General features: G+C 56.3%; 1 protein-coding gene across 3 annotated transcripts in view; it reads left to right on the forward strand.

Annotated features, from left to right (window-relative positions):
* Window positions 1-1,352: 1,352 nt before the first annotated feature.
* DAGLA (diacylglycerol lipase alpha) overlaps window positions 1,353-20,068 on the forward strand; it is a 67,029-nt gene continuing 48,313 nt past the window's right edge. Inside the window, exon 1 of one of the 3 annotated variants that reach the window (XM_016921020.4) lies at window positions 1,353-1,466. The gene's annotated coding sequence lies outside the window, so the exon portion shown is untranslated. Of the gene's footprint in view, window positions 1,467-5,504; window positions 5,570-20,068 lie in introns of those variants that run through there. The other 2 variants (XM_063782959.1, XM_063782958.1) reach the window with 2 other exon arrangements.

The following is a 20,068-nucleotide window of genomic DNA, read 5'->3' on the forward strand; positions in this document are numbered from 1 at the left end:
ATATGCGCCCACTCCTCATTTTCCTTGTTACCTACGTGAATTTGCTTTCTAAATAAACACAGGTAACACAGAACTCCTTCCAGAAGTGGCTCCATCTGCTTCAATAAAAGGCAGTCCTGGACTCACAGTCTCATTTCCAACCCAAATGTCCACGTAATTTTCGGACCGAGGCTTCTGCTCAAGCCGGGCACCCCACTACCCACACCTCCTTGTTCACCTATGGCTCCCACTTGTACTGAACTGCGCGATCACTGTGATTTTGGGGGTGGCAACAGGGCCTAGGAAACATTTTAGAGGCACTTCTCTTGCCTGAAAGAAAACGTTCTTCCCCTTTTTGTCTCTGATGAATCTTTACTGGATCTTTGGGACCCAGCTGAGTCATCCCGACCTGCAGACTGGACTCCCATCCCCAGGCTTAAATTCCTTTCCAAGGGCTCTGTCTGTCCTCTCGGCTTAGCTTCTGTGTTAAAACCCCCTCCATCTGCGTCTCCTCCCCAGCAGAATGAGCTGCTTGAAGTCAGGGCCCGCCTTCTGCTCCTCTCTGTCCTCCACTCCCCCAGCTCAGCACAGTGCTCCCAGGGAGGTGTAAGCGACTTACGGTGAATGAAAGGGCGTGAAGGGGAACAGGAGGGGCGGTTTTCTTCATTTACCAGAAATTCAAAATTGACCAAGTAAACCCCTTTGGAGACCAGGCACGATGCTGGGCACTGGGAACGGGGGTAGGGGTGGGGGGTGGGGGGGTGGTAGGGAGGAGGGGGTACCCAGGGTACCCACGGGCTCTGTCGCCCGTGGGGAAGGATGGGCATTTACCCTTCCCATTCATCAGGATGGGAGGGCCACGGACTCCCCCCACGGCAGTGCCGGGTAGCGCCCTGCACCACACCGTGCCAAGGCCCTTTCTCACAGTCACGCCAGGAACTCTAGCCATGCTCTGACTTCTCAAGCAGAGTTCAGTCACCCCGAGGAGGTGGGACCCGTCTCTCTCCTCCCCACAAATGAACCAGTTCTCCAGTGATCCTACTTCCTTTTTTCCCTCTCCCACGCTAAAACTGGTCACGAGGGACCTAAAGGAGGGGCGGGCACCCAGGCGGCTCCCTTCCCCGCACGCAGCGCGGCCAGTCCAGCCCCTCCCGGCCGCCCACGGGGCCCCAGCCGAGGCCTGAGCCAGGCGCCCACCGCCCCCACGCGCAGGGCCGGCGCCCGCGGAAGACTCGGCTCGCCCTGGCCTCGACGCCGCTCCCCTCCCTGGCGCCAGGGGGCGCTGCCTCCCCACGACCGTCGCCATGGTCACCGCTGGCGGCGGAGAGGGGTTTACGTAAAGGACGCAGCGTCCCCCGAGGGGCGGAGGCGGCCTTCGCGCCGGCGCCGGCGCCCTGCGGAAGCGGCGTTAGTGAATCGGGGCCTTGGGGAGCCCAGGATGGAGGTGGCGGTCGCGGCGGCGGGCCGAGCCCTGCGGCGGGCAGGAGGTAAGGGGGGCCTCCGGCGCGGCGGGCCGGTCCTGGGCGCGGGCGCGGTGCGAGCGGCGCGGCGGGCTGGGCAGTGTCCAGGGCGCGCGGTGGCCGGCCCGACGGGTCGGCGGGCGGAGTTGCAGCTGCCACGCGCGCCCGTGGCAGGTGTGAGGTCTGTGGAGCCCCTGGCACCGGCGTGGGGATGGTGACACGCGTGGCACGGGCGTGGGCAACGTGGGTCCGGCACAGGCGGCGTGGTTTTCCTGGAACGGGTCTCAGAAGACTCGCCTCCACCTTGGTGCGGTCGTGGCCGCGCAGGTGTGAGGTGGTGCAGCTGTCTGCACAGGTAGGTGATGGGCACGGCCTTCGGACTGATTCTGGGATAGGTGGCCAGCTCGTGCCGGCATGGTGGTGCCGCTAGCATGGGTGTGAGGAAGTGCTGCCATTGCTTGGGTGTTGGGATGGTTCTGGCCTTGGGCTTGACATGATCTGGGGTGATAGCACTGGGGGCTTGAAGAATTGGTGTTCTCAGCATGGCTAGAGTTCCTGGCATGACTGTGAGAAAGGGCCTTGGCACGGTGTGGTGCGGGGGGCTACCCGGCACTGCCGCGGGGGGAGTCCGTGGCCCTCCCATCCTGATGAATGGGAAGGGTAAATGCCCATCCTTCCTCACGGGCGATGAAGGGGACACTGCCTCTGTCATGGGGGTCCAGTTTTAATGCCTGTTGGGTACACTGGACTGAGGAGGGCAGAAGGCTGGGAGAAGGTTGGTGTCCTTTATAATGGGCATAAACAGGAGATGCCAGGAGAAGCTTCTACCACAAGGGCCCTGATGGTAACCCAGATAGAGACCTTCCAGGCACTACCGTTGTCCTGGGCTAAGGTAGAGAGAACCATTCATCTAGCTTTTCATCTAGCTTTGGGAATGAAGGGAGGGGTGGATGATTTTCAGTGGTGATCGGTGTCCCAGAATATGTCCTGAGAAGCAAGCAGGACCGAGAGGTAACCCGGGTCAGCGAGTGAGGGAGTGGTATGGCGCACCATCTATCTGTAGTCACGGGGTCCTGCCTTCTCCCTGGGTTGATGGGTTCACTCCAGGGTATCTGGGAGTTGCCTCTCTTCTTTGATGCTGGGGAGCCTTTGGGTCCAGAGGATTGGATCGATTGGGGTATGCTTGAAAGATGATTCTGCAGCCACTGGGAATCTGCTGGGGCCACCGGGACTCCCACCCCCAGGCTTAAATTCCTTTCCAAGGGCTCTGTCTGTCCTCTCTGCTTAGCTCCTAGGTTAAAACCCCCCCATCTGCGTTGAGATTGTGTTTGCTCTCACCAGTCCTTTGGGAAGCTTTGGGTGAAGGTCTCACTCAGCATCACCTAGTGCCTTACTTTACAGAGAAGCAAATTGCAGCTCCCCCTAGAGAAGTCTTACAGTGTAGGGGAAATCTTCAGTTCTTTGTGGATCTCTTGGGGGAGTGGGATCAGTGGTAGAAGAATCACAGGGTTGAGCTTGTGCTGGGGAAGGCACTTATGAGTCCAAAAAGATGATGTTGAGGGTATTGGAGACTAGGGTGGCAGGTAGTCGCCAAATTGCCAAGGTGGGTGCTTGGAGATGCTGATGAGTTCCCTATAACCGGAGCACTGTCCGATGCCTTTGGAGCCATATCACTTTAATTCCAGTGTTGGCTGTGTGACCTTCAGCAGGTGACTTCACCAATCAAGGCATGTCACATGGTGGTCTGGTAGTAAAGAATGAAAGGAAATGGTGCACGTGGAAACACTTTGCAAACAGCGAAAGACTGTACAAAGGTCAGAGAGTCTCATCAAGTAAAGAGACCAGGGCTGGAGGCAGGAGCCATAGGAAATGGTGGCACGGGATGTGATTGGGAGGAAGGGAGCCGGAAGGTTGAGGGCCTGTCATAGGGAATTAGAGGCCCTGAGCGCACATGCTCCCGGTGGGGGCAAGTGGGATCTGTTGACACTGTGAGTCAGCTGCTGAGCTGGAACCAGGCCCCCGGTCTCCCGAGGACGGTCCTGAGCATGGCCCCGGCAGCTGTGAAGTCCTGCAGGAGAGGCCCAAGCAGGAGGAAGCACTTTGCTTGGGCAGCAGACTTGCCTCATTGCCAGGGTAGGTCTGGGAGGTGTCTGTGGCTGACAGATCTAGGGTACCTGTGTGGGAGGAAGACTTGGGAAGTGTGTGTGTTTTCTCTGGAGAATTTCCTTTGGCTCTGGGTTCTGAGAACGGGGGTGGGGAGCAGTCACATCAGCGTCTTTTGGGCTGTGGCCTGAAGGAAATGAAGTGGGTCAGAGCATCCACAGATTGATTTGGCTCAGGTCTGGATGGTTCTGCGGGAGGTTGAGGCTGGATGGCAGGGGGACGGGGGGGGGGGAGGTGTGGAGGATGCCCTCAGACACATGGGGGAAAGGAAAGGGGGCTACAGGCACCTCTGAGGGCAGACAGGTGTGGCACCTCTCCCAATGTGGCCCCACTTCTGGCTGAAGTGCCTTCCCAGGTGGGGAGGATGAGGGTGGCTGCACAGTGCTTTGCTCTCTGCCACCAGGAGCCTAATTCCCGACAACAAGCTGCAGAGCCTGAGTTGCAGACCCTGCCCCATGGCGCTGGAAGTCCTGTTTTTCTCTCACCCAGGCCGTTTCTTCAGCATTCCATGCGGGTGTCTGCCTTAGCCAGCAACCTGTTTCACATCCTTGCTCCCCGAGGAAAGTTTTTGCCCTGTGCCCAGGCTGCAGTGTCAAGCCATGTGGGTGGAAGGAGGACACGGCCCTCCCAGACCCAGGGTTGTGAGCTGACTTTTCCATGCTATGGACTCGCCCTGTCCCCGTAGCTGCCACCCAGACACTGTCCAGCATTGCAAGTGCTTCCCTGGTCATTCCCATGTTGGTCTGAGGGGTATCCATGGCCTGTCTCACCCGCTCCCTGCAGTGCTTCATACCTCCCCTGAGGAGTTGCTGGGCACTTCAGCTCATGTCTGGAAAGCTCTCTTAAGTGCAGAGTCCATTAAGGAAGAAGCCTACAGCCTCCCTGTTGTGAATATTCAGTATTCAAGTCTCCTCAGCTCACCCTCCACACCTCCTCCTGTTTGTTCTGATTTGTGGCTCAGCCTTATGGTTTGGGGCTCCAGGAGCCCTTTTCAGCCACCCTTTGCCTTCTGCTTGGGATGCTGGGACTGCACACCAGAGCTGAGTGGCAGGCAGGGCAGATCTGAAGACACTGAGAGGAGGAGTTGGCCTCTGTTCCCCAAAAGGAGAGCTGAGCTTTCTTCCCAGTCCTGGGGTTTTGGGGTAGCAGGGAGCCCAGCCAGGTTAGCACCCTTGTCATTGTGCACAGATGCTGATTTCGAGTAAGTTCCAGCTGAGGCAGGGGGCCAGTCACTTAGGAGTGGACCTCAAGGGCAAGCAGCTCCCTGGAGCTACAATATTTCAACTCTGGTCCCCAGTCATATTCCCATTTTCCTTGTCCATGTTTCTCTAAAAGTTGCTTTCCTCAGCTCCTGGCAGTTCCTCAGCTGCCCCATAAATCACAGTGCCTGGCTGCTGTGCTTTAGGGGTGCCGGGGAGCCAGGCATCTGTGGCCAGAGGATGCTGGACCAGAGCTGACAGCAGCAGGCCAGAAGGCTGCAGCTGAAGGCACAGCTTGTCACTGGAAGCCACTCCTCCCCCAGTCCCTCTCCTCGAGACCAGAGGGGAACCTCAGTGTTTAATCACCTGTTGGCCCATCACTCTGTGATTTCAATTTCTCACCGGAATAGCTTTACATTACACTCCAGTGGACTGGGCAAGTAGCGCTGGGGGAAATATCAATGAGCATGTGGTCAGAGGAAGATAAATCTTTTAGAACCGCGGAGCCCAGGACATTGCAGGATGCGGTTACCTCCCCAGCGGATAGGGCTGAAAATGGTTTATTTTGATTTTCTTTTTTTGTTTCTGATACTGACTTGGGCTGGGCGTGGTCTTTCTGGGTTGGATGGGAAGCGTGAGTGTGGGTGTGGACGTGGGTTGTGTGTGTGGGCAGGAAAGACCCAGGAAACTGCCTTATCTGTGAGGACCTCTTTGCTGCTGAGGAAGGAGTCCAGGGAGATGCCGTGGAGGGGATCGGTGTGACCACGGGTAAGGGTGTTGTTTTCATGGGGTGTTTGGCAGGAACGCCTAAGTCCTCTAGATGGGGATGGGGCTGTTATTACTGCGGGGCTGCCCGGGGAGTGCACGTGTGTAAAGTTGCTTGTGCCCATAAGTGTTTCTGTGGGAAGTGAGGGCGGAGGGGGTGTGGAGCGCCTGGTGGTGTGGGAGCGCGCAGGCTCCCGTGTCTGGCTGGCCTGGTGTTGGTGGGTGTGCGGAGCTGGGGGTTGCCGGGCTCTTCACAGCAGGAGGGAACAGTGGGAGTCGGAGGAGGCTGCCTTCAGGCTGTGGGAGGGCAGAGGGTGGGTTTCATACCTCATGTTATGACTCTTAACATGAGGAGCCGAGTGCTTTCTCAGTATTCCTTAGAAGGAAGCTGGGCTGCAGGCGGGGCTCTCACACCCTTCTGTGCGCTACCTGGGGGCGTCTCACACGCCTGCTTCCATGCTCCTCCTTGAACCACCTGGAAGTCAGCTGGGGACAGTCCCCTCCCCCCCATGACAGAAGATAGCATTGTAGCCCATGGGTAGTTATGACTTCAGACTCTGGAACCTCACGGACCCAGATTGGATGCTGGCACACCTCGGTTTCCTAATCTGTAAGATGGGGATAGTAAAACCTCCGAGAGCCGAATGGCAAGAATTCTCCCAGGTAATGCCTGGTGTGTAGAGAGATCCTGATGAAAACACGCACTGAAAAAAATGTTTTTGCTCTTGCGGCCGGAATCCTTTCCATAGAGAAGTGGTTATGTCGTGATCTGCATATATTAGCAGCAGGGAAGATGTAATGGGTCTCATTACTTGATAAGAAGTTAGCTCCCCACATCCTTGGGATAGACAGAATCTTGCATATCTGTTAGCAGTGTCATCAGCAAGAGTATATCTTAGCCTTGAGGAATGTTTCCACTTGGACATAGTCGATAGTTATTTCTTGAGCGCCTGCTGTGAGTTGGGGGTTAGTGAGGGCATGCAGATGAGGTGGTCATACCAGAGCCTATAAGGTGTAGATTCTGACCTCAAGTTGCTTAAAATCTGTTGAGAAGATATAATTAAGTTCTAGAAATGAGTGATGCCAGAGGTCAAAGGAGGGAGAGTGACTCGAGCCAGGGAGGTCGGGGAGACTCGGGTGGCCACGGCTTTTTTATGTGGGCCATGGGGACCGGTGGGAGTGAACAAAGGAAGGTGCTTGTAGAGGAACTGGCAGCAACGGGGGCGGGTTGGCGGGGTGACTGGTGGCTGGGAGGGGAAACTGCTGCCCGTCTGTTGTGTGCTGTAGGGCGCATACAACAGAAGTGGTGAAAGCTAAGGTTGGAAAAATGAGCTGGAGCTGGGTCCCCAGGAGCCATGATGGCAGGGCTGAAGGTTTGGTCTCCAATCTGTGAATGCATGGGCATTCACTGAAGTGTTCTGAGCAAGGGTTTGGAGGCTGGTGCCACCCACCAGGAAGAGTGGTATGGCAGCAGGGTACTGAGGGACAAGAGTAGGGGGTGCCCAGGTACAGAGGGCTTGAACCAGGGCAGTGGCCACTCTGCAGGGGAAAGGGGAGAGACAAAGCCTGGTTGATTATGGAAGGGAGACAGAAATCATGAGATTGGTCAGTGTGGTTACTAGGAGGGGAAGGGGTGGGAAGTGGGGCCAGGAAGCTAAGCTGGGCCTTGGAATCGCTGCCTAGAATGTGTTGCCCACACTTGACTTTCAGCGGGTCTGACTCCCGTCAGTGCCGGGCGGGAGCATGAACGGCAGGCTTTCAGGGCTGCCCTCGAGGCCGTTCCCATCCCTGAGGACCCACTGAGGGGGTTCCAATGTTCACAGCACTTATTTCCAGGCATTTGATCATTTTCTCACCAAATTACCCCTTGAAATTGCGCCTGCCTGAGTTCAGCCCAGGAGGTTACTATTCTGGGAAGTTTCATCAAAACCTTTTCAGTGTTTGGGAGTTCTCTGAGCCTGGAGGAGGATGGAGGAGAACAGGGCTTGCCCTCACCTGTGTTTGGGGGCTGCTCCTGCGAACCAGTCCTACACCTGGAGACGGTCCTGGCCAGGGAGCCTGCGGCTCTGGGGTGGAGGTCGGGACGGTGGCCCTCCGCTGTGTAAGGTGAGACAGGATGCTGCCTCGAATTCATCCTGAATGGGCCCCTCGTCATTGTCTCTCCTGGAGCCATTTAATTAATTGATGATTGATGTTCCTGGACTTCCTTGAGGTTAATCTATTATTGATGTCCCTTCGTTTATATAACATATGCTGCACCTCCCAGCCCCTGGCTGCTCCTGATGGGCAGGCCACACCGTGGAGTGGGCTCCCTGGGGCTGCACCTCTGTCCCCTGGGGACAGGGCCCTGCACTTAGCTTTCTCAAAGCCTTTCAGGTTTGGGGTCAGGGAGGGCACCAGGGCATGTCTTTAGGAGGCTTTGCTCAGCCACAAAATAATACTAGTAACAATAACTTCCATTTTCTGAATGTGGATGAACTGAACCCAGGAGAGTGTATAGAAGATGTCATTTACTCCTTGCAACAGCAACCCCCTGCACGCTCCCATCCCTCCAACCTCCATCTTACGGGCGGCTTAGGGAGCTTGCATCACCTGCTCAGGGACACTCAGAGAGGCAGGGAGCCAGGGTTTGAACCCAGGATGGGTTATTTTTGGTGTCCCTGTCCATACCCCACCTCTCCCTCAGGTCCCACACAAGCCCACCTCCTCCATGAGGCCTTTCTCCATGCTCTACTGACTCTAGCACTCTTTTTTTTTTTTGAGACGGAGTCTCGCTCTGTCACTCAGGCTGGAGTGCAATGGTGTGATCTCAGCTCACTGCAACCTCCGCCTCCTGGTTCAAGTGATTCTCATGCCTCAGCCTCCCTAGTAGCTAGGATTACAGGCACATGCCACCACGTCCGGCTAATTTTTATTTTAGTACAGATGGGGTGTCACCATGTTGGCCAGGCTGGTCTTGAACTCCTGACCTCAGGTGATCCACCCGCCTCGCTCGGCCTCCCAAAGTGTTGGGCTTACGGGCATGAGCCACCGCGCCTGGCCAAACAAAGGCATCTTGTAGCACTCTCTTATCTGAATAGCGCTGGCGCCCCTCAGAGAGAGCATGTGTGTTCCCCTCACTGATCTGTGTCCTCACTGAAGCATAACAATCATGGCGAAATAACATTTAGGGAGCACAGGTGCCAGGCACCAAGCTCAGTACTTTTTGTACCTTCTCTCATTTAATCCTCATGACCATAACAAGGAGCATGGGACTGCTGGGCCTGGAGTGTTCCTGGCTCTGCTGGGCAGCTGTGAACAAGTCACTTTTCTTTTGTTAGCCTCAGTTGCCCTGTCTGTATAATAGCAGCAATGATATTTGTCCTGTCTCCCTCACTGTTCAAAGGTGACACTGGATGGGAAAGGCCTTTGGGAAAGACATCGTACTAACAAAAGATTAGGGATGGCCGGGTGCGGTGGCTCACACCTGTAATCCCAGCACTTTGGGAGACCGAGGCGGGCGGGTCACAAGGTCAGGAGATCGAGACCATCCTGGCTAACATGGTGAAACCCCGTCTCACTAAAAATATAAAAAATTAGCCGGGCATGGTGGTGGGTGCCTGTAGTCCCAGCTACTTGGGAGGCTGAGGCAGGAGAATGGCGTGAATCCGGGAGGCGGAGCTTGCAGTGAGCCGAGATCGTGCCACTGCACTCCAGCCTGGGTGACAGAGCAAAACTGTCTCAAAAAAAAAAAAAAAAAAAAAAGGATTAGGATTGCTCGTACATGAGATTCAAGAGCTGGCATGAAGGCTGGGAATACTTAAGGCTGGGCACATAAACCCAAGCCAAGGCATCTGCACCCACCCTCTAAGCCACCCCAGCCCCGCAGATGAATTCTGCAGCTTGCCAGCTGCCAAGAACTTGCTTGAGGAACCTGTGTGGCCAGGAGAGGGGTGGGAGATCCTTAGAGTGGCTGCCAGGCCCTGGTCTGTTGTCCTGGCTGGATGAGCAGTGCCTGGGTCCTTGGAGGCGGTCCCTCCCATCCCTCCCACTCTGGGCGCCTGGATTTTGTGGAAGTGCAGGGGGCCCGTGGGGGGTTCTGGGCTCTGCTTCCTCTCCCATCTCCCACATGCAGCCTAACTAGGTCAGTTCAGGCTGGGTGTGGGGAGGAAGGAGGATAGCTCGCCAGGCAGCCACCCAGACCTCCCCTCACCCCTCAACACATGCGGAAAGCCTTGTGAGGAGGTGAGCCCTGTGTCTGTTCCGGAAAGCGACGGGGCCACCAGCCTCACAGTGGCAAGGCTCCCGGGGCGCTGGCTGGGAATCCTCTGCTTTCTCATCAGCTTTACTCGGAGCGCATTTCAGTGCTGGGCTGGGGCTGGGGAAGATGACACGTGCTGCCAGGGCCTGAAGAAAAGGGCAGAGCCCTTGGACTTGTGGGTGGGGGCAAGGCATGCCTGCCATCGCTCATTGGAAATTGTGGCCAGGCTACTGTTAGGGGATGTTTTGTTTCACTTCCCAAGTTTCCGCCTTCTGCGGGCCGGGATTACATCAGGCTCCCCTGGCACGCCCTTTAGCCAACTCCCACTTCATCCAAGCTCCTCCACTGCCCTGGGACAGCTGCCCCGCTGCAGTTTTGGGGCAGGCTGCAGAATCACTGCGCAGCCCTAGGCCCAGTGGCTAAGGGGACTGTCCTGGCCTTTTCAGCCTCAGCTGCAGAGGCTGGGAACTCCCAGTGCCCTGCCTCCCAGTTAGCACCTGCCCACTTCACCCACTCGAGTCTGCCTGGTCTCCAAGATTATCCACTTCTGATTCATTCTCTCTCCCTCTTTAAATTCAGCATAGCACAGGCCTTCAGACATGGGCTTTAGCATAAAGACAGAGCTTTATATGAGACCACTACTACTTGTGCAAGTCACTTGACCTGTTTGAGCCTCAGTTTCCTCATCTTTTTTTTTTTTTTTTTTTGAGATGGAGTCTTGTTCTGTTGCCCAGGCTGGAGTGCAGTGGTGCGATCTGGGCTCACTGCAAGCTCTACCTCCTGTGTTCACACCATTCTCCTGCCTCAGACTCCCAAGTAGCTGGGACTACAGGCGCCTGCCACCATGCCCGGCTAATTTTTTGTATTTTTAGTAGAGACAGGGTTTCACCGTGTTAGCCAGGATGGTCTCGATCTCCTGACCTCGTGATCCATCCGCCTCGGCCTCCCAAAGTGCTGGGTTTACAGGAGTGAGCCACTGTGCCTGGCCTCTTTTGGTACTGCTTCTATCCACTGCCTTTTCTTTGTCTAACTTTTCCTCTCTGAGGCCTTTAGGGGAAGCCAGTTTCTTCCTCAGATTCTCTGAGTCTCCCCGCACAAAGCCCCTCAGCCCTTTCAGCTGCCCTCCTAAGAGTTGGGGGGTCATGACTTGGCCTCACAGAATTCCATGCCATCCTCTGTGGTCTGGGCAGCCTCTCCAGGGCAATGGGAGCGCAGCCCACTGGGTCTGCAGAGCCCCAGCTGAGGCCTGAGCTTCCAGGCACCGCAAACTCTCCTGGGCTGCAGGGCCAGAGTCAGCCCCAGTGCACCCCCAGGGCCAGAACACCAGCCGTATCCAAGTCTCTTTCCCCCTAGGAACTTAAGGAATTTTTCTTAAGGGTTGCTTCAGTTTCATACCTTTGAAAAGAACTTGCTTCTCCTTTGACACCTTCGCTGGGACTGGGGCCAGACCGTGGAGCAGATAATAGTTTTGCCACGTGTAGTCTCCCATCTCCCCATTTATTCAAGGACATTTATTGAGCACCTACTTGCCAAGCCTTATGCCTGGAGCTGGGAATAATGGTATCACTTTGTCCTGAGGGAGTTCCTGGGTTGGCATAAGCGGACACTACCACTCTACCAGCAGCCACAATGGCAAAAGCTATGTGGTGAGTCCTCTCTGCTACACAGTGCTTTATGTGTAGGGACACATTTAATGCAATGAACAGTGATGGCTTCCATTTTCTAGACACTCACCCCTCTAGGCTCTGTGCTCAGGACAGTCCCATGGCACCCATGGAGGAAGCACTCGTTTCACAGCAGGGGTCCAGGTCTAGGACCTCAGCTTCCTTGGGGAATTGAGGGAATCTGTTAGAGGCTGCGTGTTTGTAGCTGGGACTCAGGTTCCGTCTGTCTGGCCCCTGCTCTCAGGGTGTTCACATTCCCCTCACCTGGCATGGGATTTGGGGATTCTGTGAGCCACGGGAGGAACAGCCGCCCACAAAAGGAAGGCCCCCTTTGGCTATCCTCTTGCTGCGAAGGCCAGGCCCCGCTCCCAGGAAGCCCTCGCCTCTCCCCACATGTAGACCCATCTGTGGCTTGCACCACCTTGTTACTCCCACTGTCCAACCGACCTTCACCGACCCTGTACCTCGCCGGCCGTGGCAGGCGGCTTTCAGGCTCGCACAGCATGGCTCCTCTCACCCCACACGCCCCTGCCAGTGCCACTCCAGATTGTTCTCTTTGCTGCCTGCCTGCTACACCATGCAGTTTAGAACACAGCCTAATGGAGGGCTCGGGGCACCTGAGCAGCTGCCTTCTCCATTTCTTCGCCCCTTTAATCCCTCCCTTCCCCAGGTGAACCCTATTCAGCAGGCTTCCGGCAGCAATAACAAAGCTGGGCGCCCAGCCCACCAGCTGCTCAGTACTTTATAAAAGTTTAACCTTAATGGTGTAATGAACTCCCATCATAAAGCAGCTGGAGCAGTGCATCCTGGGATGTATAAATTATAGGAACCCTCTGAAATTGTAATTGGAAATGGCAACAACAAGAAGGTTGAAAGTGGCTGGCCTCATTGGGCTGAGCACAGCTATTCTCTGTCTCCTTTCAAAAGGCACACAAAACTGAGTCTGGCTGTGAAGAAAGAATATCCTCAGCCCAAATCAAGCTCCTGGTTCTTCCGCCCGGGTTCCCACTTCCTGCTTCCAACTGTGTCTGCAGAGCCTGCAGCCTTTGGAGGTGGGACCCCCCCCCACCACCCAACCTGGCCCTGTGCTCTGGCTCTGTGCCTGCAGACAGAGTGGGCTGAGAGGGAACAAACACAGCCACAGGGGCAGGCTCCACCATGCTCCAGGGAGCGCTTTGGAGCAGTTGATTTGACCTCCTCGAGTCTCCATAAAGTGGGGTGAACCCACCTTGGAGTGCTGGTGGTGATTGAATGGGAAACCGCAGGGGGTGTTGGGATGTAGGGTTGAGAACTCAGGCCAGACGGTCTGGCTGCCTGTTGCAGCTCCTGCTGGGGGTAGTCTTGAGTCCTTAACCAGGTCCTTTCACCTCTCAGCTGCAGTTTCCACCTGTAAAATCAGGGAATAATTGGCCTCTGAGGAGTGTTAGGAGGTGACATGAGATGATGCTGGCTTGTGACAGACTCAGCATCGTGCTTCTTTGATGGGCACACAGATCACTGGGGAGCTTGCTAACGCAGATTCCAGTTTAGGCTGGCTGGGCCCAGATGTGCATTTCTAACAACTCCCAATAATGCTGCTGCTGCAGGCCCTGGAGCACACCTCACCTTGAGTCTGGAGGGCAGAGTGTTTGACCCATAGTCAGTGCATTAGAGCCTGCTGTGATCATACATCCAGGCAGAACCCAGGGCCTGCACAGGTGCCCACGTGGCCCATGAGCCGGCAGCTTCAGCATCACCTGGGACCAGGTTAGAAATGCAGCATGTCAGCATCCCTTCACCACCACCCTCCTCCACATCAGAATCGCTGGGAGGGGAGCCTGCAGCCAGCTCTGGAAGTTCTGCTTATGCACACTTGAGCAGTCCTGGCCAGGACTCATCCTTCAGAGCAGGATTTCTGAGTGTAGATTGGTTAACTCCAGCCTCAGAGTCTCCTGGGGTTGGCCATGGTAGAACTTGGAACCTAAAAATATAGGTTCCTGAGCCCTGCCTTGGGCTTACTGATTCAGAATTGCTGGGCGGGGCCTGGGAGTCTGCATAAGTTTGAGAGTCACTGGCGACCACTCATTGCCTGAGAGATGGGAAGAAGGGCAGAATCCCCGCTCCCCACTCCCACCCTTTATGCATAAACCTTTGCGTCTGCCAGGGGGAGAAGGAACACCAGGCTGGGGTCAGGAGTTCCGGGTTCCTGCAGGATCCTGTCACCAAAGCCCAGGACCCCAGAGCCACTCTGCCTGGGGCCCAGCTGTGGGGTTTTCTCACACCGAGAAGAGGGAAACAACCCAACATCCCCGAGTAGAGAGTTGGTTGAATGAACTTCTGTATATCTTGTATGTGGACTACTCCACAATAATGAGGAAAGATGGCGGTAGGAAAATGTTTAAGGAGAAGTGCTCACCTTTTAGTTCAGTAAAAAAAAAATGGTAGATGCCGAATGGTCCCGCAATTAGATAGAGGAAAAAAAAGACTAGAAGGATGTTAATAGTTGATAGTTTTCCTAGAGGGATCATGGGTGATTTATATTTTCTTCTTTTTGGTTTCTATTTTTTTTTTTTTTTTGGTGAGATTGAGTCTCACTCTGTTGCCCAGGCTGGAGTGCAGTGGTGCGGTCTGCCTTCTCAGTTCAAGCCATTCTCCTGCCTTAGCCTCGCAAATATCTGGGACTGTAGGTGCCCACCACCACATCTGGCTAATTTTTGTATTTTTAGTAGAGATGGGGTTTCACCATGTTGGCCAGGCTGGTCTCGAACTCCTGGACCTCAGGTGATCCAGCCTCCCAAAGTACTGGGATTACAGATGTGAGCCACTGCGCCCAGCTAGTTTCTATTTTCTATAGAGAACTTGTATTTTTGTAATAAAAAGATAAGTCTTTTTCTTTTTCTTTCTTTTTTTTTTTTTTTTGAGATGGAGTCTTACTCTGTTGCCCAGGCCAGAGTGCAGTGGCGCAATCTTGGCTTACTGCAACCTCTGCCTCCTGGGTTTAAGCGATTCTCCTGCCTCAGCCTCCAGAGTAGCTGGGACTACAGGCACCCACCACCATGCCCAGCTAATTTTTGTATTTTTAGTGGAGACCGGGTTTCACCATATTGGCCAGGCTGGTCTCGATCTCCTGATCTTGTGGTCCGCCTCCCTCGGCCTCCCAAAGTGCTGGGATTACAGGCATGAGCCACCATGCCCGGCCAAAGATAAGTCTTTTTCTTATGCATAAGTCAGCGTGTCTGGTCTGGGGTCCCCGGTCACAGTGCACCTGCCCTGCCTGAGGTGAGGCCTCCTGCAGCCAGGGGCAGCCCAGACTCCCCCACTGGGGTGACTTTCACCATCGCCTCCCTCACCTCCAGGGTATGGCTGATGATCCCCAGGGCTTCACACCGCTTCTCCCGCTTTCTTACTTCCTCTCTGCTTTGAGTCTTCCCTGATGATGCCCAGCACTCCTCCCATTTTACAGAAGAGGAGAGGGTGGGGAGGGGACAGCTGAGAGGTGGGAAGCCCCCAGCTTGCAAACCTCTGAGGCCAAGTTTAGTTTGGCATCACCTAGGTGACTAAATCTAAATTCCAGAGTCTAGGCACATAGGATATGCTCGGAGAGTAATGGCTGCATGAATGAGGCTGGGAAGGCAGCCAAGGATGGGGCAGAGGCCCAAAGCTGTGTGACCTTGGCACGTCAGCATTCCTCTATGAGCTTAGGGTACTCATCTGTAGGATTCGGGGAATCAGGGAGGCGTGGCATCTGAGTTCCCTGGGCCTCTCCAGCTCTGAACTTCTGGGGACTGTCACATGTCTTCAGTCCTGCTTCCTTGCCTGTTTTTTTCTAAGCAATTTTTGCTGCCCAAGAAGACCTCACCTGCGTGTTCCAGCTACCCAGTGAGTTTGCGCGTAAATGGCTGCTCAGGGCAGGGCTCTCCAGTCAAGGGCTTGAGCAAGGCCACTGCTGTCCCCACAGCCAGGCTTCCATGCTGTGGCAGGAGGAAGGGAGACCAATGCTGGGACATGAGAGCGATCCACCACCCATAGCAGAGGGCCGGGGTGCCTGGGTGTGCTTGGACCTGACATTGGCCTCGCGTGCACCCTTTGTGCCTCTGCGCCGGCTGCCTGTCGGTTGTCAGGTGTCTGCCTTTCATTCTCTCCTGGCCAAAGCTGCCTTTATTCAAGTGCCCCCTGCCAGGCTTTGTGTCTGATACCCCATTTCCGGCAGCCCTGAATCTGTGGCCCTTTGAGCTGCTGTTTTCCATTGAGTGGCTCTGTGGGGAGGAAGGGTGGGAGAAATCCATTCAAGTCATTTGTTTTAAAGACATTGAAGTAAACCCATGGGATTCATGCGGTCACATGTTTTCAGTCTTCTTTCAAAGTAATAGTTGGGTTTCTGGATCGCTCGCATTACCCACTTCCCTGCCTAGGAAGAGCAAGAGGCCTGGTCTTCAGGAAGAACCATGGAGAGGGGAAGCCTGGAAGATAAAAGCTGGGGGCCTGGCGAAACCCAAACATGTGCACGTCTCCCCGCCAGTGGAGGGGCTCTGCCTGGGGAGCACCAAGCGCCTGTGTTTTGGTGATTCCAGGAAGCAGCCCCACGGGCCCTCTCTGTGTACTCGCAAGCGTGTTTTTCCTAGCCCAGGGAGCCTGCAGAAACTACCTTTGCCAGCAACTGAGAGGCAGGGTTGGGAGCTAAAGTGGTGCCCAGCCTCTCTGCTGGCTGGAATCTGGCCCTGCACAAGGTGCATCTGCCCACAGGCTCTGGGGAACCAGGTGGGAGGAGGGGCAAGAGGAGGGTAGCCAGCTTTGCTTTCCCCGCTCTTTCTGTTCAACCATCAGGCACCTCTAGGAAGCTTTCTCTGTCTGCCTGGGGCTGAGCAGTGGTCCAGGCATCAGTGTCGGAGCTCTGTGCTCACTGACCCGCCCCGGTTTCCTTGTTATTCTGCACTGTGAGCTACTTGAGGATAGGGCTTGGCATCCTCGAGTTCATGTCCCCAGAAGCTCCTGCCTAAGGGCCTGCTGAGTCCAACCCACTCCCACTTCCCAGCGGGGAGGAGCAGTGGGAGCTTCTTGTCTGGGAGCTTTCAGGTCCTAGGTCCGCTCTCTGGCCCTGGTCTGAGCCTCCCACCCCGCTCCAGCCAACCGGTCTGGCGAGTTTGTGGGGACCTGGCCACAGGCGCTTCTCCAGGGACAGAATGTCCTGCTGTAAGGAGGCTTTGTGCCTGGCTTTCTGTTCTTCTTGGCTCCTCTTTGCTCCTCCTCTCTCTCTTTCATCCCAGGGAGGGTACTGACTTCTGGCTTAAGTCTGCTCTCCATCCTGCCTTTTTGGGGTCCAGGACAGCATATAGTGGGGGTGCTGGGCTCAGGAAGAGCAGTGGCCTTGCCTGGAAGGAGGGCAGGGGCAGGGCCCTTCAGGAATGAGGTAGGGTGTGCATCCCTGCGTGCCCCGGTGAGACCCTGGAAAGCCAGATACCCAGAGTGTGGGTGACAGGCTCCAGGCCAGAGCCCAGGGGCTGTGGTGACCGTTCTCCCACCTCCTTCCCCGCCAGTGTTCAAGGGTGAGGGACCAGAGGCCCAAAGACGGCAGCCTGCGGAGGCCTCGCTCCAGGACTCCGCCCCCACTGAGACTCCTCCCTGTCCCCACCACCAGGCTCGCTCTCAGGGAGCAGGAAATGGGAGTGGGGGAGCCCGGGTGTTCCTCTCACCCTCTGCGGGAGGGGCTGGGCACCCCGTTCCGTAGGTGTCAGCGGAACCGTCACCAGCGGTGGGCGCCAGTGCCGGGATTTCCCTGGCTGACTCACCCTCGGCCTGGCTGTGCCTCAGCCTAGGCATGAGTTCTCTGTGAAGGTGTCTGGATAGTGACAGCGATTCCCATGGAGTCCTGGGAGCGGGAGAGTGGGGGTGGAGGTGCCCACTACCCTGGCTGCCTGCCTTCCACTCCCGGTGGACCTGACGCCCAGCCGTCCTTCCGTCAAGCACACCACCCCCACTTCCCAGCGGGGAGGAGCAGTGGGGCCGGGCGCTCCCTGAAAGATCCCCCCAGGGGCCACATGCCTCCCCTCCCCTTCCCCTGTGGGAGAGGCAGGAGAATAGGGAAGCCATTGATTCCCTCCATCCCTCCCAGAGTAAGAGGCATTTCACAGACTGGGCGACCCGGGGTTGGGGGTGGGGTGGGGTGGGGTGGGGTGGGGAGCTGTGAGAGGCAGGAAGTGGGGTCAGCACCCGGATCCAAAGACCCCTTGGAGAAAAGGGGAAAACTGTAGTCCCTTCCCCTAGCAAGGTTTGCGTGAAGCACATCTTTGGGCCATCCCAGCCTCCTTGGCAGCGAGCAGGCAGCGGCAGGCGCTGTCAGTGGGGTGGAGGTGTTGCAATTACGGTGTGTAGGGGGCTGGGGGAGGACTGAGCAGACAGAAATGTGGAGTGTGCGGCTTGTGAGCTGGCCTGTGGGGGCAGTGGCAGCAGAGCTGCGTGGGGTGGGATAGTAGGTGTGGATCTGGGTGGTTTGCCCCAAGATCCTCACCTTCCTATCGCCAAGGGGAGGGAGGTCACCCATGACCTCCCTGGGATGGCATAGCAGGGGATGGTAGCCTCTGGGGACTGGCCTGCCAGGGCTGAGGGCACAGGGTGACATTCAGGACCCTGGCATGGTTCGGTCTTGGCAGGCAGACTTCTCAGCCCCCTACCTGCTCGCCTGGCCAGTGAGAAATGAAGCGGTTTCTGTGCCCCAGTGCCATGGACAGCTCCAGTGACTCTGATGAGGCTGTTGGCTGTGCAAATTCCTTTGTGGGTAGCCCCAGGGTAGGGTGGCCCTGGAAAGGAATGTGGTTGGTAGGCCCAACCCTACCCAGCCTCCTGAGCTTGGCCCGCTGCTGTGGTCAGGAGCATAGAAGCCGGGCCAGGGCGAGGGAAGGCCTGGCCTAAACTGAGATGGGCCCTCCAGGCAAGGCCAGCATTACCTCAGTCCTCGGAAATGCATCGCTCTGCTTGGGGGAATGGCCACACATGGCTGAGCCCCAGGTGGTGCCAAGGACAGGAGGACAGCAGCCATTCCTGCGCAGGAGCACACCAAGGCCCCAGGAGCCTGGGCTGTGGGGCAGGGTTCCAGGTTCTGCTCCCAGCCTGCTGCTGACCTCGATGTGGCCTGGGGCAGCTGTCTACATCCTTCCTCACCTTCCTCCCTCAAATGAGCATTTGTGACTCAGTGGCTCAGAGGTTCCTTCCCACTCAGATATTCTCCTGGTTTGTTTTTTGTTTTTTGTTTTTTTTTAGACAGGGTCTTGCTCTGTCACCCAGCCTGGAGTGCCGTGGTACAATCATAGCTCAGTGCATTCACTGCAGCCTCGAATTCCTGGGCTCAAGTGATCCTCCCATCTCAGCCTCCCAAGCAGCTGGGACTACAGGCATGCCCTGCCATGCCCAGCTAATTTCCTCCTGTGATGGCCCTGGGTAGCCAGGTGTCTCTGCAGTGAGGAGCAGTGCCAGGGCCCTTTCTTGGACCCTCCATTTCCTCCTCCCCTGGGAGTCATGGGGCAAAGTGAGATAATGACTGGAAGTTCCCAGTACCAGGTCTTCTGGCAGCTAGTTGGGCTCTCAGTGAGCAATGGCTGGTACTACTGCCCTTATCACCCTTATGTTTACATTATCATCAGCCTTATTGTGGAGTTGCCTTCTCAGAGCCTGTTGGGGGCTCCCTGGAAAAGGCAGTGTGACTCTTGTCCTGGGCTGGCATCCTGGCCCCCAGTCTGCTCAAGAATCAGAAGGTCAGACTGGGCCAGCCAGAGGGTCAGGGCAGGCAGGCAGGGTCCCTGACATCTCTCCTGTGGTGCCTCTGCAGCTTGGCTGAGCTGCAGGCTCCCATCTGCAGAGGGGCGGCCCAGCTCTCTGCAAGTTGGCTGGGAGACCTCAGAATGAGGAGCGCATGTTCTCCAAACATCTTGCTCACAGCAGATGGCAGCCACAACTGCCTTTCTCTCTGCAGTTCCGGTGCACTTCCCTTTCCTTTGCTCACCCCCCTGCTAACTTTGGTTTCTGCTTTTGGAGATGGGGAGGCAGCCTGCAAGCCTCCAGAGCCACTTCTGATAGTGGGTGAAGCTTGGTGCATGTAGCACGGACAGTTTCCAAAGGAAAGGAAACCTCGTACCCCACCTGCTTCCCTGGGGAAGCTCACTCTTACCCTGCTTCCCACATGCCATCTCTGAGTCTCTTTGGCCAAATGTGCTGGCAGCATGATCTGAGAGGAGCAAGGGAGCTGGGCCGGGGGCCTTGTCTGACATTTCTTGAGCAGCTGCTAGGCACCAGGCGTGGTGCTGGGTGCCAAGGACACAGAGATGCAGAGTGTAGCCCTGCCCTCCTGGAGCTCCCAGCCCAGTGGGGAGCCCGGAATGGAGGGGGCACTGATTAGGTCTGCCCTTGGGGGTTGGCGGGCCCTGGCAGCTTCACAGAGGAGGTTGTGTTTAGGCTGAGCTTTGGAACACTGAGGAGTTCCCAGGGGAGCAGGATTGGAAAAGGCCTTTTGGGCAAAGAGAACAGACTGTGCAAGGGCACAGAGGCATGCAGACTGCCTGCAGAGCACGCTCAACTGTGGTGCGCAGCAGAGCAGAGAAAGCAGGACATGCTATGCACCCTCAGAAAGAC

This window comes from Pan troglodytes, chromosome 9 (assembly GCF_028858775.2).
Source record: "Pan troglodytes isolate AG18354 chromosome 9, NHGRI_mPanTro3-v2.0_pri, whole genome shotgun sequence".
NCBI classification, from domain to species: Eukaryota; Metazoa; Chordata; class Mammalia; order Primates; family Hominidae; genus Pan; species Pan troglodytes.